We start from the raw sequence: 19321 nt of genomic DNA, 5'->3' as shown, positions 1-19321 counted from the left end.
TTCAGACAACAAAACTGTTTTGTGTTCGTTTCACCAAAATGTGGATTTCTGAGAATTCATCAAGTGTTTATTGGACTGTAGAGTCATTTGAATGTAATGATGTCCTAAACTGTTCTGGTTAATATATATATACATATATATAAATATTATATGCTATTATATATATATGTGTATATATATATATACATATATATATATGTATAGCATTTTGCAGGCAAACTTGAAGGTGCACGTCATTTACAAAATTTAGGACATCCTTGAAACCAGAAAAATGCACAAATAAAAAAGTCATACTATGTCTAAGATTGTTATATTAACTCCTTGCCTTTGAATGGAGGAAAGGCTTTGTCAAAAGTAACACAAAATTAAAACTTAAAACTAAGGGAAGTTTTACTACTACACTTTATCTGAAGAGTGAAAAATATTAAGAGTAAGCAGGCATGGTGGAAGCACTGGAAAGGCTCACAAGTGGAGGAATGGGGAACGGCAGGGTAAGTTAGCAGTAATGAGAAGGCGTATGGAAATTTTATTTTCACCTGCATAGGACTAAGGAGTCTCTTGATGAGTGTTGGATGCGGGTGTGTTTTGTTTTTTTTTTTTAAGTCTATAAAGTGAACGTCAACTATTTTGATAATAGAGGAATGACCGTATTCATTGCTCGGGAGCTTTGTCAATGCTATGCTATAGAAATGAATGTGGTGGTTTAGAAATACAAACCAGTGTTGCCTGCAGTCACCTGTATTCACTATTAACAACATGAGTTATTGTAAAGTAGAATCCTTGATATGGACATAAAGATGTTTTACTGCAATTATTATCTAGATTTTAGTATGATACAGGTTACTAAACATGTCAGCCTTCTTTCTATTTTCTGTTTAGATGTAGCAATGTTTTTTTTCCAAACGTCTACAAGTTAGCCTTCAATACAAAGTAAATGTATAAAAGAAAATTTAATTTTGATCAACAAAAATGACAACTATTATTTATCTAAAGTCCAGTACTGTGATTATTTCTGATCAGGTAGAATTGGTTGAAATGACTATTTTATTAACAAAGTATCCATCGAGGAATGAAATGTCTAAATCCTCTGGTTTCTGATTTATATTTTTCCTCATTTCAAGCCCTGGTGCCAAGTTATTCTGTATGCCTGGTGCCCTGGAAATTCTTGCTGGATAAAATATAATTGGAAAAAAATGCAGAATGGCAAAATTCAGCAGCAACACACAAGCGCATTAATGTGTTCAGTGCCTTTTGTAATACTGGCAAAGGGTAGACAATAAATATTTGGTGAATTGCTGTTTTGAGAATTTTATAATTATACATTGCAATTGTGTAAAAATAGCTAGTCTGTTACCACCTGTGACTGTCTATCATAAGATGAAGAGATTGAAGATCTGGTAGTAAAGTAACTTAAATATATACACAATGTTTTACTAGTCACTGCATTCACTGAAATGTTAGTGTAAATATGCTGGGAACAAAACTACAATTGCAGTGGGATTATAGAAAAATAAACTGGTATATTTCCTGAAATCTGCATTAGCCAGTTCTGAAGCGTAACTGATGCTGGAAGGGAATAAGGGGTGTGTGGGGGATCCAGGCCTCTGTCAGGGGGTGCTGTCATCTGTGCATAGTGAACTGTAGGCATGTAAAATGAGTCCTCTTGTATTGATAGAGCAGTGGCTAGGTCTTGGAGGCTAGGTTTGTTTAATAATTCTCTGACACTGTCTTATTAAATTTTGCACAATTATCAACAGCGATCAACCTCATTTCTGAAAACTTAGGAAGTTTAGTACAAGTTAACTATGGGGCATAATGAAATAAAAATGCGTTATAATTAGTTTCAGACTGTCTAGGTTAAACTAAGTTAAAATAATCAATACTTGCAATTTATTTTAATATGTGTATGTCTGAGAGGAAACTATAATATTTTTCAAGCACAGATGATCAATATGAGGTTTTCAAATGTTGTTTTGCTAACATTTTATGTTTTTTGAAATTTCTATGTCTCACAGTCTTATGATATTTAAATGTGATTAGTAATATTCTAGTTGTACATGAACCAGATAACATGTAATGAATATCCTGTTACAAAGATACAGCTCCTGTCTTCTTGGAGGAAACTCGTTTCCAGTTTGAATACTGCTAACTGATATTGGGGTAGTATTGATTAATTATTTAAAAAAAAAGATTTTTAGGAGTTTCTGATTAGTAATCTAGTGCAGATGTCATATTTTCCAATTAAATGGATGCTCAGAATAAGAAACATAATGCAAAATATATTTAAAACTGAAGGGGCTGGTTGTGCCAGCATCCCACAGGGTGACCTGTTTGAGTGCCAACTGCCACACTTCTGATAGAGTGCCCTGTTGCCATGTGATGGGAAAGAGTGGAAGTTGGCCCCAAGTACTTGGGACTCCAGCACCCACTTGTGAGGTCTAGGTTGAGTTTCAGACTGATTTAGGCCTAACCCAGTCAGTTTCCAAGAGAACCACTCAATTGAAGTGCTTCTCACTCTTTTTCCCTCTTTTGACATAAATTTATTTTTCCAATAAATCTTTAAAAGCTGTAAGAAATATAAGAAACTGACAGTATCTGAATAATTCTGGGGAAAATCTTTAGAAATAATTTAAATCAAACCTTTAATATGTATCAAGCATTCCGGAAGTCCAATCATCAATAAGTGATTCAATAATCATAATAAATTAAGAGGGAGCCAAGCAGCATTTATTCTAAGGAATGCTTCATAGGAAAAAAAAAAAAAAACAGTCCATCTTGAGAAAAAAATCAGAGAACATGTGAGGCATTCCAAAATATACATGTAACAAGTTAATGGTCAATATGTAAGTGTCATGAGAAATTTTATTAATCATCTATTCTGCATGTTACCAGTGTGAATAATATATTCTGTATGTTTACCAGTGTGACTAGGGACTAAGCCAAGAGAATATTTCTTTTAAAGATTTATTTTATTTTTATTGCAAAGGTGGATATACAGAGAGGAGAGACAGAGAGGAAGATATTCCTACCAATGATTCACTCCCCAGGCAGCCGCAATGGCTGGAACTGAGCCAATCTGAAGCCAGGAGCCTCTTCCGGGTCTCCCATGCGGGTGCAGGGTCCCAAAGCTTTGGGCAGTCCTTGACTGTTTTCCCGGGCCACAGGCAGGGAGCTGGATGGGAAGTGGGACTGCCGGGATTAGAACCGGCGCCCATATGGGATCCCAGGCATGCAAGGCGAGGACCTTAACCACTGTGCTATCGCGCCGGGCCCGAGAATATTTTTTTGCTTGGAAATTTATCTGCAACTTTATACCATGCCACAAAGTTTGAATACAAATTGTAAAGTGTATATGTTATCAATATTGAAGTTTTTAGAGCAAAATTATTTTTAAAATATGCATTCAATAACCAGGTGCGGTGTATGTCTCTTATATCAGTGTGTGCTGTGGCTATTTTTGTTTTAATACGTTGGTTATTATTCATTAGAAAAACAGCTGGACTAATGCATTTACCACCAACTCCTATAATCAGAGAAGCAGGAACCAACAGATTATATTTGGTTCTTTTTAAAGTGCCTGCACTGCAAAATACAGGTAATAAGGGTTGAAATTAGCAATTAACTATAGCACTTAACCTTCCATAATGGGGTTTTGTGGTAAGTGCTTTTATATGAAGCAATTCATCTGGTGGCGACACTATACCTTTAATGAAAAGCATCTAATGCATTGACCAATCGTATTATCCTATAATTGTCTGGAAGGCATTCATAGAGAAAACTTATTAGCAGAGGTAGGTTTTATGCTTTTAGGGTATAGAAAATATTCATATTAACTACCAATTCACAGTTCAAAATAAATATTGAATTTTATGAATAGAAGTCCTGGTTTTCATTATTTTTCTGAGCACAGAGCAAAGGTACAGGAATTATATTTCGCAACCCATTCAAAGTTGAAAAACCCATTTCTTTGTCTAACCAGTTAAAGCTGTAAAACACAACGCATCATTAATTTCCGATTTGTCCCTAATTACAGTTACATAGCAAAATTTTCATTCTCAACAAAATAGACCTCCTCCGCCTCCCCTAGTAAGATTAATCCACAAAACCTAGCATCATCTTGCTTACCGGACTCTAGGTTGCTCCAGGTAAATAACAGTTACCTTTAAGAATAACCTTGGAACTCACTTCCAAACTACAGCATGCCAAAGATGGCTTTTATCTTCCTGAGGTTAAATAGTTGTTTTATTCCTGTTAACATCTGGTGAACAATTAATTTAAAAGATGAGTGTTACATAAAAGGAGCATGCCAGGCTTAGAGTCTGCTTATACAGATAAGTAAAATATTCTACTTAAAAATATATCACCTGGGAACATGTAGGCATTATATAATACTCTGCTAAGAACACAGTGTATCAAAAATTGGAAAATAGAGTCCAAAGAAAAAGAATATTTTGGAATGATTGATACGATAAGATTTTGAAGAAAGTAGTGATATTGGCTTGGATCTTTGTAGGTAGTGTTCGTTTGGTAGGATTTTCAGCAAGAAAAAGGCAGAGAATGAATTTAAGAAGCTTTTAAGCAGTCCATTTAGAGAAAAAGCATTAGGGCCTAGCACAGTGGCCTAGCCGCTAAAGTCCTCACCTTGAACGCGTCAGGATCCCATCTGGGCGCCGGTTCTAATCCCGGCAGCCCCACTTCCCATCAAGCTTCCTGCTTGTGGCCTGGGAAAGCAGTCCAGGACAGCCCAAAGGCTTTGGGACCCTGCACCCGCGTGGGAGACCCAGAAGAGGCTCCAGGTTCCCTGCTTTGGATCGGCATAGCATCAGCCGTTGTGCTCACTTGGGGATTGAATCATCGGTAGGAAGATCTTCCTCTGTGTCTCTCCTCCTCTCTGTATATCCGCCTTTCCAATAAAAATAAAAATAAATAAATCTTTAAAAAAAAGAGATAAAGCATTTAAGTACAAAATGAGAAATTAAAGACTATGGATGGAAAGTACATGGATCCTGAGTAAAGGGAGGAATAGGCCCCTTTTCCCTTTTCTTTCTCACCTCTTGTCTTTTTCTCTCTTCACCATTAATGATTGAATAGTTCAGTGCTGCGGAATGTCACCAGTTGGCATTAGAAACCAACGAAATGAAAGTCTGCTGTAGGAATGATTGGAAAAGTCAAACATGGTTTTTGCCTGCTGAACAATTAGTCTGATTGGGAAATGAAAAAGATTCAGACCACTTTTAATTTTAAAGTAATATGAGTTAACTGTCAAAGTTAGTAGTACAGAGTTTAATTGCCTTATAGTCTAAGGAAGGGAGAACATATTCTAGAATGATACGACACTGAATCCTTAGGAGATGAAACAATTTAAAGGGAGGAAAAGTCAGAGAAGATTCCATGCAGGCAATAAAACTCTAGTATGACCATGAGATTTGGCCGGAAGATTTTACAAATATTAGCTCTCAATATTTCAAATACGTTTATTTTATTTTTATTCGAAAGGCAGAACTACACAGAGAAAAGGAGAGACAGAGAAAGCTCTTCATTGTGCTAGTTCATTCCCTAAATGGCCATAACAGCTAGAGCTAATTGATCTGAAGCGAGGAGCTATGCACTTCTGGGTCTCCCACATGGGCGCAGAGCTGGTTTCCTGGGCCATCAGCAGAAAATTGAATCAAAAAGGGAGCTGCTGGGACAGTAACCAGCACACATATGGGATGCCAGTGCAGCAATTAGAAGATGAACCTACTATTTCTCAGTGCCAGCTCCTCTTTTTTTTCACCCTTTAAGTTCATTTTTCTTTTTTTTTTAATTTTAATTTTTAATTTTGATTTTATGATACAATTCGATAGAATCTGAGATTCCCTGTCTCCCCCTAAATTGCCTATAATTTTATAAGTATTAACTTTGGTCATCTTAATCAAAGAAAGTTAGTAAACTATTTCAGATTTCTAGAAACCATGTTGATTACTGCCCTTTAACTTCTACATATTGTCCTTAGATTAATTGATCAAATTATTATGTTCTAATTCATTTGAGAGACAGAGAAACTGAAAAGCAGACAGGCAGGATCACTCCCATTGACTGTTTCCCTCGGCAGATGCCGGATCAAGGGCTGAAGCCAGATGTGATATCATCCAGCACACCCATGTAGTCTGCCCCTAATTTCACTTTATCAGCATCTCACTGATTGCATGTTTAAGCCAGTCTGAGTTTCCTGCGTTGTTACTGATGGGTTGGTTGATTCCAGACTTTATGTTTTGAGTGTGTGTGTAACCTAGGCTTGACCGTGGTAACGTCCTTTAGATCTCCCTTACTTATAGTCAAAGAGGGGAGGAACTTCCAAGTTTACATTTTCCAGCTCTTCAACTTATCAAATAGCAAAGGGAGACTTGGTGAGGACAGCTGATTTACTCAGGATCATTTCACTAAAGATTACTAGTTAAAGTCAGGACTAAAACTACATCAGGAGATACTTGTCCACCAGCTGTACACACTTTGTTGTACTGTCTGACGCAAATCCAGGTGAAGAGAGTTCACCAGGTGTGTGCTCCAACTTGTCTTGGTACATTTTTCCTTACTGAGTTTTAGTCTGGGTCAACTGTTTCTTATGATAACCCATCCCACTACCACTATTAAAACTATTTTGTAAATATTTAGTAGTAACATGGATTCAAGAATAATTTTCTTGTGAGAATGTAGTTTTTTTCTAAATTCATTTTAAAAAGAATTATTTAGGTATTTACTTGAAAGATAGTTGGTGAGACAAAGACAAAGAAGGGGTTAGTGAGAAATCTTTCATCTTCTACGTTATTTTCCAAATGGTTGCAACAGCCAGGACTTAGCCAAGCTGAAGCCAAGAGCCAAGAAGTTTATTCTGGTTTCCCATATGGGCCTCAGGGGCTCAAGGGCTTCGGTTATGTTCTGCTGCCTTCCCTGGAATAGTAGAAGGAAATTGGACTGGAAACAAACAAACAAAACAGGACTCAAATTGGCACATCCACATGAGATGCTGGTGTTGCAAATGCTAGTTTAACCCACAGAATCGCAGAGTCAGTCCCTTCATCAAGTTCTTCACCTGACAATATTTGTTAGACACTGGTCCTTTTAACTTCATTTGAGAAATGTTGTAAAATTAAGTAGATAACTATGGCCCATTAAAATTAGACTATTAGAATACTTGAGAATTATTTGGGAGAAAAATTCTATCTCAATAGAAGAGACTTCATGTTCCATTTAAAGTATACCTATAGAAAAGGCAACTATATTATTTGTTTCTGATTTTCTGACAAAGTGGAAATTCTTCTGATGAAGTTCTAGGCTTTAATTATTAATGCTTATATATGTTTAAATTTTTGTACTTTAATTGTTATTATTTTCCATGACACTTCGGTCTAAGTTTAGGAATTCCTCTTTATCTCTCCCTTTGCTCCCATCTCATTTCCCCCTCCCACCATTTTCTTCATATTATCACGGTAGCATAGTCCTTTCATAGCTCTTCCAAGTTTGCACGTTGCTGTTTAAGTGTATCATGGCATTGTAGGTATAGGTGAATTAGAAAATCTGGTATCATAGTGTCAATGCATACATATATTTTCTAAGAGGTCATGCTTCATAATGCGAGAACAGTAAAGAATATTAAAATAACAAGGCTCAACTGGGCCATCCCATAAAGCAAAGTCTTGGAATTTAGCTGTAAGTTGCCATTTGTTTCATTATTGATGATCTATTTATAAGAGTGTTTTCCAAGATCATGATTTAGAAACTCACCAGTGAAGCCTATTGGGGGTGATTTCCATTAATTCTCTTACCCTGGAAACTAAAATATCTGTCTTCTATTAGTATATCTGCCTCCTATCAGTATTCTACTCCCCAAAAAACCTGTGTATGGGATTCTCACAGGGCATAGTATTCATCAGCCAAAAAACAATTCCGAAAACTCAGTTTCACTCTAGCAGGCTATTGCTTTTTGTTTTTTAGGTCCTGTACATTCTTTATCTCAGAAAAAAAAATGTATTAGTAAGTGCTTATGGTTGAAAAGCAGAAATAATCTGAAAAATTAGGAAAAGGCCTTATGTAGAATACAAGAACTTCCTACCTTTCTTTACTTGGAGATATTAGCATGGGTCAGTCTTTCTTTACCTTCTTTGAATATGTAGCACTGTAGTAGTGTGATGAAATAAAATAAATACTGTTTAGAAAACATGATTACCTGCACTTACACACCAAATGATGCGTATTACTCTAGAGATTTGAGCACAGTATGCATAGGTCCTTTTTCCTAAGTCTCAGAAATTCTCTGGGTGATATTTGAGAGTGCTGAGATAGTAGAGAAAAAAGGTAAATTATATTTAATGAACATACAAGAGAGAAACCATTCTTTTCCAAATGACATGTGCTTCCAGTGAAATGCAGCTACTCTTTATTAACCTTCTAATAATGATCTTTCAAACCACTGACATAGCCTTCTGGATGTAGTCTTATTAGCTCAAATTCTTTTTTCTTTAATAGGATAAGTCCATCTTTGCTACTTCTAATTTAGGAAACTTGCTCTCTGAATCATTATTTTAAGAATGCCATTATCCTTGTAACATGTATATTTGAGCACTGATACTATGCTTAATATTAGTACAGCATTAGTGCACTGCACAAAAAGCTTCTTACAAGTGTGTTGTAGGCAGTACCATTGGAGTGGATCTGTCAGTGGTGATTCTGAGCATTGTAAAGTGTGGTGATGAAAGAGCAGTGCTCAAGAAATGATTGTTAATCTAGTATTTTCAGAAACTAATTTTTCATGATTTTGAGAACCACTTAGTGAAGTTCTTTCAAATATACAAGAAACTTTAGAACTCGCTAAATAATTTTGTTATATAATTTTTACCTTTTACTTCACCATCACTTTCTTCCTGTTTATGTTTCAGTGTTTAGGTATGATCCAGTTTGGGAGAATACTGGAAATCACTTTCTGTCTTGGTATTAAAAAAAAAAAAACTCCTCCAATTTTTAAGGTTAAGTAAGTTAATTTTGGAAAATATGTATATAGAAAAATATTCATGGTCCTAAATTATAAACAACCTCAAATATGACCAATAGATGTACTTTGGTGACTGTCCACATTTCATGATTTTTTAAAATTGCTTTTATTTTTTATGATTTTTACATAGTTGATTAGGGTGATAAGGGTCAAGGGCTACAGGAAGGTGGGTGAGCTCACCATTTCCAGAGTCTCCTTTTTTCCTCCCTGTATCTAGGGGAAGTAGGGCAATAAGGGGAGAAGCCACACCCAGCCTCCCAACCTTTCCAGGTCCCCGATATGGGGCATGCTCTGCGGGTCCTGCTCAGGAGGTTTTGATAATTCAACAGTTCTGAGTTACTACCCATCTCGCCATTCCAAGCACGATGAAATCTCTCTAGAATACACTGCTTGACATAGTCCACCTTAGAGTCTCTGTTTGCCCAGATATTCACTGCCAACACTTGGCTAGGGTAGTTGATCAGTTTCTCCTCTGTCCTCTGTTTTGGTATCAGGTGAACTCTGCAGACTCCAGTATCACAGTTCATGATTTTTAAGAACAATATTTCAAAATGAATATCCATTATAAATGGCCAGATAATATTTTTCATCTTTTATTTTGTGGACCACATGAGCTGTAATAAATACTTAAGTATGCTATCATAGTTTAACAACAGCAAGAGATAGTGGGCAAATGAATATTCTGCAGTGTCTGTATAGAGAAGGCTACATTTGAACTTTAAGCCATACTTTGTTCATGTTTAGTAGAGAAGTATAAAAAAACAGCACAGAAACTTATCTGAATGAACTCCTAGTGGGTAGAATTGTACCAGTTCGATCAACTAAGCAGAAGTAGCATTGGATTATCAGGAATGAACCCATTGCTAATAAAAATAAGTGATTGGGGTCCAGAATTGTGGTGCAATGTGTTAAGGTGCTGCCTGCAATTCTGACATCATATTCTGGCTGTTCCACTTCTGATCCAGCTCCATGCTGATACATCTGGGAAAGCAGTGGAAGATGTCCCAAGTCCTTGGGCCTTTCTCACCATGTGGGAAACACAGATGGGCTTCCTAGTAGCTGCCTCTGGCTTGGGCCAGACCAGACAGTCATGATGGCTTAGGAAGTCTTCTCCTTCCCTCTCTCCCTAAGCTATCTCTGTATCTCTGTCTTTCAAATAAATATTGGGTAGCTAGATATGTCCATAAAAAATAAAATACAGAGAAGTACAGATTTATAATTAATAAACACAGAAGGATGAAGGAAATAGAAAAGCAGCATTATCAGTCCAAAGCAATAAAAGTAAAAAGTCAAGATTCACCGATAGATATTACACTGAGTGGGTACAAGTTTTAGTAGGTAATTTTGTAGTCTAAATGAATCTGTTTCAACAAGAAATAGTTTGTGCAGAAAAACTCAGCAGTCCACCTTCCCTAAATGATTGAGTTAAATATTACCTGTACGAATAAATGTTAACTTTATGTGTGTCAAGACATGATGTACTAAGAGAGGTCCCTTACTTACTTGGAAATCTGGGTAAGCTCAACAAGAATTTGATCATAACAAACACAAATTGGGGGCTATTTTACCCAGTAACTGTCTATAAGTATTACCTACATGAAGGACACAGACATGTCTGGAGGGACTTTGCAGACAGGCCAATTTAAAGCTATATGGTGTCTGAATTAAATCCTAGAATAGTTAAAGGACGTTAGCAAAAAATTAGTAAAATCAAAGTCAGTGCTTTTGTTAATCATTTGGGTTTTGAAAATTGCCTAGGAGTTATTGTAGTAAACTAGGTTTTGAGAATTGCTTAGTGATTGCTTACCTTACCCAATAACGGAAGCTGTGTGAATGTCGTGTGGAGCTCTCATCAATTTTCTTTAGTAATTTTTCCTTATTTTTTTCCAAAATAAAAGGCTTAAAATGTTTTGTTTTTTTTTTAACCTAAAAACGTATTGTATTCTGTTCTCTGAAACACTATCTTTAAAAACAATAATTAATCATAAAAATTGTGGAATTTTTAAGTCAAATGTGTTTGTGGGAAAAAATACAGATGTTGGAATATTCATATGATTATCAAAATAAGTACATTTATTAGTAAGGATCATAAACTAATTTCTGGAACAATGCTAAAATGTAACTTAATCTAATATTCTAACTGGGTCTTGATTAAGACAGGATGACATAGTCAATATGAAAGCATGAAACCTTTAAATGGGTCACGTAAAAAATGTAAATTATAATGATGAATATTTTGTGCCATTTTTAGCCTCATGTGTAGTATATTTCCCAAAGACAGACTTAGATCTTAAACATTTTAAAAGCAGTTTTGTTTTTCAGCATTATGAATTTGTTTACATTAAACAAACAACTGAATTCCCTGCACCTTGGAAAGTTGAAATTGGCTTTCCCATGTTACATATTATTGAAGTAGTTTTTCATCTTGGACATATTATCTATACTTGGTGGTCTGAATATTTTAAATGTCCATTGAGAATCTAAAAGAGAATACAGCTAACATCAGTCTGTCTAGATATTACCATATGTATTTCCTAAGAATTATTTTAGCTGGATTTATGAGATAAAAAGCCACACCGACTAAAGGAAAATTTAACTTCATTTTTCTAAGTAGTGTCAACTAATTGATAATATACTATAATAATTTTTCAGGGTCACCTTTGCAAGAACATTTTATAAGTCCAAGTAGAGCTTTCAGTCCTACAATTTATTATTTTTATTGCTTAGCTTGGCAGAAAACTTGGATGAGGCTGCAGTTTATTGAGTGCAGCAGAAACAAACAAAAATAAGCTTTTTTTTTTAAATGTGAATGTTTGTTTTGTTGGAAGGAGGCCAGAATGGTCAAAAAATCACAGTAGAAAGTAGAGCCAGGGATAATTAGTGGAAGCTGGAGCTTTATGGAAGTGGAGTTCAAATAGAAGGTTAAATCCATCATATTGATTCAGTAAATGAGACTGATGAAGAGGTAAGAGGGTTCTCCTGCTGTACCAGATATTCCCAGGGCCCTTTTAAATTCCTGTCAATTATAGGTTCTACTATCAGCATTTTATGTTAGACAGTGCGTGTTGGACACTGTGATAACTCTTTCACATGAGTTAGTGCATGAACATTCAAAATCTGTCTAAGGAAGCCTACCATATCTCTTTTGCAAGACTGAATAAACATGGAAAGCTTAGATTACTTGTTAGCCTCCTGTACCACAAAGCTTACTGAGGTAAGTTCAGAAAGTATTTTACGAGCTGCCTATTCTATTTGCCTCTTCTTTCCTCTTAGATGCAGTTTAGAAAATTCTATGCTTGATTCCCACAAATTTGTGCCACATGTGGGCCTACCTTGTGCTCAGATCTGTACAGCAGTGAGCATGGCATTTTCTATTGAGATCTCTGAGGATCACTCACAAGTCTCTTGGATTTGGGATCTGCTCATAATTATTTCCTTCACTTTTGCTTGTTTACTCTTTCAAGGCAGGAATGCGTGTAAACCCTGATCACTCCTCTATTTTTAAGCTCTATATGTCCTGTACAAAATAGAGACACTGGAAGGGTTTCCTCATGCTTGGATCAGCGAAATAGACAGGGTTGATATCAGGCGGCCTTTCCCCAGCCCTGGGTACTGGGGCATTTGAGAGGCTGGGTATGGCTTCTCGCCTTATCTCCCTCCCCCAGGTATAGGAAGAAGAAGAAAAAATTGGAAACTGTGGTCTCACCCACATTCCCGAACCCTGGATCCTTCCTACCTTGATCAACTATGTAAATATCATCAGAATAAACTCAATTACAGAGTCATTCTAACAGCAAAAAAAAAAAAAAAAAAAGAGACCACACATGAAATAACTAAACTTTGACACGCCTTAGACTTAATGCAAGATTAAAACTATGACACGTGAAGGTTAGCAGAGAATGCTTAAGCTCCAGACTTCAAGACTTAATGGACACACTAATTAGATGTGTGGCCTTTGGCTTTATTCCTTAGTTTCTTGATCTGTAAAATGGGAATAATAACAGTACTTACCTCATAATTTTGTTTAAAGTTTATGAGTAATTGATTGCACAGCAGCTAGTAGCAGGCAAAAATATTTTTAGCTTTTTGCAATCTTAAAGCTGCAATAGACATTTTCTCAATTTAGTGAGTCAGTGATCTTCCCCATGCGCAGTTTTGCTTTCCAAGATTTCACCTATTTGTGGTCAAACACAGTTCAACAACTAAATGGAAAATTCCAGAAGTAAACCATTTTTGAAATTTAAGTTGCTTGCCACTTTGAGTATTGAGATGAAATCTCACCATTCTGCTCAATTCTGTTCTTACCCCAAGCCATCACTTTGGCCCATATATCCATGTTGTGTATGTTATCCACTCATTTGTCACTTGGTGGTCGTTTCAATTATCATATCTGCTGATAGTAAATGGTAGCACAAAATACTATGGTGACTCTAATTTGCATTAATAATGGCCCACATGCTCAAAAGTAGTGATGTTGGCAATTTTATTATAATTTATTTTTCTTTTTTTTTCAATCTTATTAGTTTTGCCAATCTCCTAATGAGTGTAACTGGTAAAGTCCCTCATAGGTATGCATCTGTGGAAGGAACATCATTTATCTGCAGTTATGTGCTGTTCACACTTTCAGACATTCACTTATACCCCTCAGTGATAAGAGTCAAGTACCAGGTTTGCTTCTGGAAGCCCGTTCATCTTGTCAGAATCAGATAAGCCTGTATGAAAAGTTAAAATTATTCATACTGACATGCAATCACTGTGTCCTCCTGTGCCATCCTCAAACCCACAGCCAGGACACCACAGAAACATGAGTTTGAAGGACAAAGTTGAGGTCCTATGAGCAGCCAAGAAACTATTTTCTATAAACAACTGAAGAAAAGTGGGGTGTAATCAAGATGAACTCATGGAAGGAGTGACACGTGGGCTGGCGTTGGCGAATACTTTGGATCTTAGTAAATGAACATTGTAGAGACAGTGCCGCTGATAGATACGGTCAGTGTGTAGAGTTACACAGGTTGAGTGTTCTATCAGTTTCTGGTCAGAATGATGAGTAGGGACTAAAATTCAGCATGTACTCAGGTCATGCAGGCACTGTTAATGTCCCCTAAAGGCTGTCTTTTCCTGCTCACTAAGCATGTCCAGCTCTGTAGACCCTTTGCCCTCCTTTATAACCAATAATAGAGTTTAATTCTTCAAATTCTTTTTAAAAATGTTTGTATTTCATGATATAGTTCCATAGGCTCGGGGATTCCCCCTCCACCATCCCCATTCCCACTTCCCCCAACTGTTTTCTTCCATATTAATACAATAGTACGGCCCTTCAACACCTTCTTCAAATTGTTACAGTCATATCCAGTAATTAGGAGACCATAAAAATTACCACTTAAACAAGCACAATTCTAAGAGAGAAAATTAGCACTATTCATAGTTACAGCTATGTAAAGTGTTGCTCCAGGCAAGCTAGAACATTTTTCTCTTTACCTGTAAAACACCACGCCTCTGGTGGAATGAGACTACTGTTTATCTTTTACCCAGAGAGGCAAGAATCAAATTGTTGCACTCCTGTCATATTGGGGAAGCTGAACATATTAATTAGAAAAAGCCTCCAAGCTGAACTCAAAAAAGTAACTTTAATAAAATTTTAAATCTTTGTTTTTCCCTCTTGTGTTTTTTTTAAAAAACCCTACTTGTCCATTTCATTCCTTAAATATTTGTTTTGCATTCAATGTTTACCTCATAAAGAAAATATATGAAAGTTGTCTTTTTGAAACTGGTTTATTTCCCTGAGTATAATGGTGTTCAGTTGCATCCATTTTGTTGAAAAAGACAGGGTCTCAGTCTTTCTATGGCTGAATACTATTCCATAGTGTATGTACACTCCATTTTCTTTATCTAGTCATCACTTGGTGGACATCTGGCTTGATTCTATGTCTTAATTATTGTGAACTGAGCTACAGCAAATACGAGTGCACAGTTAGCTCTTTCATGTGAGGAGTCTATTTGCCTAGGGTAAATTCCCTGGAGCCGGATGGGAGGGTTATATGAATGATCACCAGATCATTCAGATATCCGAGGAATCTCCATATTGTCTTCCATAATAGTGGTACAGCATTATATTTCCACCAAAAGTGGATTAGGATGCCTTTGCCCCGACATCCTCATCAGCATTTATTGTCTTTGATTTTTGGATGATAGCCATTCTAAACGGGGTAAGATGAAACCTCATTGTGGTTTTGCTTGCATTTTTCCCTGGCTAATAATGCTGAGCATTTTACTCGTGTGTCCTTTAGCCATGTGATTTGATCCTTTGAAAACTACCTGTTCATGTTCTTTTGCTTATTTCTAACTGCATAGTTTGTTTTGTTTTTGTTAAATTTCTTGAACTCTCAGTAGACACTGGATATTAATCCTCTATCAGTTACATGCTTTGCAGATATTTTCTCCAATATTCTTCAGTTTGTTGAGTATTTCCTTTGCAGTATGGAAGCTTCTTAGCATCTCAGAATCCCATTTGTCTGTTTTTGCTTTAAAAAGTTCAGCAAGCAGGTAGAGCAGGTTAAGCCACCACTTGCACTGTCAGCATCCTGTATGGTGTACCAGTTCCAGTTCTGCCTTCTCTATTTCCAGTGTAACTTCATTTTAATTCACATGGGAAGATTATGGATGATAGCTCAAATGGTTGCGCCTCTGCCACCTAGGGTGGAGATCCAGGTAGAGTATAGGATTCTGGCTTGCTAGAGTGACCTACCTTGTTATGAATATTAGGGAGAGGACTGGTGAATGAATGACTTCCTTCATTTTTGCTTTTGCAAGAAATATTATTTTAAGTTGGATATCTTTTAACATAAATCTTATTCTAACCTCTTACTTAATCACGTTGCAATATCTTAAATCTGTTTAATAGGTTCACTTCGTTTTTTGTCAAATATTCACTTTATGATACTTTAGAAAGCTATTAGAAAAGATATGCAGACTGGTGTGGTAACTCAAAGGATTAATCCTCTGGCCTGCAGGACCAGCATCCCATTGGAGTACCAGTTCATGTCCCAGCTGTTTCAATTCCAGTGTAACTCCCTGCTTATGAGCTATATAGAATTGTAGTTGACAAAATCCAATTTTATGTTTTCTTAGCAAAAAACAAAAAGGCTCTAAGGCCACATCACTGTAATGACAAAGAAGGAAAAAAATGTTAACTGACCCTTTTTGATTAGTGTACTTGTATTGAAATGTCACACTGTAACCCTTAAAAGTGGAAAATTATTTTTAATAAAAAAATCCATGCATTTGGAAAAGCTTCATAAAATGCATTATGAAAATGCATAAGAGAAAAGTGCATGAGTTTTGAAAGAGCTTTGCATTACAGTAAACTTATCCATTAATTCTATTTTCCACAAACTTTAAAATACCTCATCACAGATTACATAGCACAAAGTATAAAGATTAGAGCAGAAAAACATTTAAGAAAAATGGGGAAGAAACAGATTTGATGCTTACAAATACTAAGCTTGTAGCTCTCTATATAAGAGAAAAATAACAATTTCCTGTATAGGCTTAGAAGGAAATGTCCATTCCAGGAAAGCTGGTAGGAAGGAACCAAAGAACAGAATGAAAATACATTCCAAAGTAACACAGAAGAGTCTGGTTCTCTGTGCAGGGATACTTTTGGCACCTTTGTAATAAACCTAATCATGGAAGCCCTGGATTCCTTAGGAGCATTTATCCTATGGCAAGAGAATGTTTCATCCGAGAGGTTCAAGATATCCTACAGAGAGTGATATTATCTGAGTTTCCACATTGAGTTCCTCTGTACCCTCCAAAAAAGTTGAGCCCAATTTCTGCACAGAATAAAACAAAAGTGAAATTATCTGTGGTCATCTGGACTAAGCTGAGGTAATTAATTCCAGTTGTGTGCTGGTAGCATTTAATTTTAATTTATTTTATGAAGAGAGAGCGAGAGCAAGCCAGCTATCCTTGTCCATCTGTTCATTAACTATCCAAGTGCCCACAGTACCTGGGGTCTGAACTAAGTTGAAACTGGGAACCAGGAACTCAGTGTAGCTCCCCACTTAGGTGGCAGACATCCAGTTACATGAGCCATCACTACTACTTCCCCAGGGAACTAGACCAGGAATTAAACCCCAACACTCTGATGCAGGTATAATAATTTTCACGACTGGGCTGAATGCCCACTGCTTCTATATTTTAATGAGATCTTAACAAACAGGTAGTGAGTATGGTTTGTACAAATATTTTAGTTTGTTTTGCAACCAAATTCTACCTGTAACTAAATTGTAACTCCCTAAGCAATCTTACCCTCTTGAATTCCTGATTTGTTTCGTGGATGCCGTAATTCTCCTGATTAAAAGCCCATGTGTTGGGATTTTCATCTCATTAATACAGTCACTAGGTCTCACTAATTTTTTTTTTCCTCTGAGTTTTCCTCATCTTCTGTATGTGTTATTATTTCAACAATGTGTGTTCTTTTACACAACTGGGTTTCTTTTCTTGATATCAACTAAACACAATATATTTTCCTTGCCAGCCTGTGTTATTTTAATCAAGTTGATGTATAGTTAAGATAGTTATTTTCATATGATTGTTTTCATCATATTTTTTCCTGTCCCTCAAGTCTTAAGTGATTCATCCAAGTGACCTAAAAGAGCAATTAAATTTGTGTAAAGAGAGATGAATAGTAAGCATCAAGACCCTTCTCATAGATCTGATATTTTAAATTTTAGAATCTTATTTTTAAATTTTTAATTGTTCTGAGTCTATTTTTTTCCTCTTTTAAACAATCTATTTTACACCATGAACCCATGAGCCCATACATTTCCCTGTGCTTTAGCACTCATTTGGTGATCCTTTGCATATCAAAATTTTTTCTGAAACTTTATGGAATTAATGACAAAGGCTAACCACGAATAATGTCTATGTGGAATGTTTTCCAGCTCAGCAAACATTCTGTACACAAAGTGCTGGTGGCTGGTGCACCTCTCGTTCCCCAGTAAATGAAAACTGAAGGCTTCAGGGGGACTTGAGTAGGTTATCATCCTACAGGACACGCTGGCCTTTGGTGCCACCACGAACTGGAGTACCACAGTGCACATGAGTCTTATTTCTGACATAATCTGTCTTGACCATCCATCCCAGCCTGCATACCTTGTTGGCTGGTGGGGAGCAGCACCCTGTGCAGTGGGTAGAGCTGACGGTCCTGTCAGCGGTAGACTCTCAGGAAAAAGTTCATCATGTCCAACTGCCTGCTGCTCCATAGCTCCTGAATGTAGTTGTATGTGCCCACCATGCATTACCTGATCATTTCTGTGACAAATCTATGAATATAATTTTTTAAATCATCATATTTTTATTTTTAATTTTTCTAAACATTATCAATTTCTTACACTTACATTAAAAAGCATAGGATTAGTTTTATTAAACTATATATGACATTTCATATTTTAAACATTACTGTTGTTTCTATTGATTTCCACATTAGAAGTATTAACTTATTAAGCTAAAAAATATGATAAGATGAAATCAGAATTTTTCAATATGCAACCAAATCAAGACCTATCAAACAAGGTCATTTTATTTGTCCATAATTCATTCTGAAGTTATTTTATATTGTTTTGCATCGATTTTTAAAAGGAAATAACATATGAGAAATTACACTTTGTTGCTTAGATTATGAGAAAACACATTTCCACTGGCCATGATCTTATGTTTTCTTTCATATGCTTCTCTAATCCGAAGTGGTCAGGTGACCAGTCTGTCAAAGTTATCAAACATTCTTCCACTAGATAGGAATTGAACAAAATTCTACCTGCAGACATTTCTATATGCAAGGATCTGTAATACTATGTGAGCTATAAAAAGAATAGTTTCCCTAACATATTGAAAACTGTGTGAAATGATCTCAAGTGCATAAGACACATTACATCATTGTTACAGGTATGCTCACAGATTACCCCCATATTATAGACAGAAATCATAAAAACATTTGTTGACATGTCCCCTAGTATAATATGGGAATTTGAACCTAAAATTTTCTAACTTGTATAAAATTGAATAGACTTTACAGTCTCTTTCTCTAAATATTTATTTTAAAGATTTGTTTAAATTTTTGAAAGGCAGATTTTAGAGAGATGGAGAGAGAGAAGGCCTTCCATCTGCTGATTCACTCCACAAATGACCGCAATGGCCAGAGCTGAGCTGATCTGAAACGCTAAGCCTCTGCCTGTGGTGCCAGCATGCCACATGGCCACTGTATGTGTGTTTCGGCCTTTTGCACAAATAATT

General features: G+C 36.2%; 1 protein-coding gene across 22 annotated transcripts in view; it reads left to right on the top strand.

Moving 5' to 3' along the window:
* NRXN1 (neurexin 1) overlaps window positions 1-19321 on the top strand; it is a 1050610-nt gene that overhangs the window by 885309 nt on the left and 145980 nt on the right. The window lies entirely within an intron of this gene.

The sequence above is a fragment of the Ochotona curzoniae genome, unplaced genomic scaffold (genome assembly GCF_017591425.1).
Source record: "Ochotona curzoniae isolate NIBS_2020 unplaced genomic scaffold, NIBS_Ocur_1.0 contig_883, whole genome shotgun sequence".
Classification (NCBI taxonomy): Eukaryota; Metazoa; Chordata; class Mammalia; order Lagomorpha; family Ochotonidae; genus Ochotona; species Ochotona curzoniae.
This window is presented reverse-complemented; position numbering and strand designations above follow the sequence as displayed.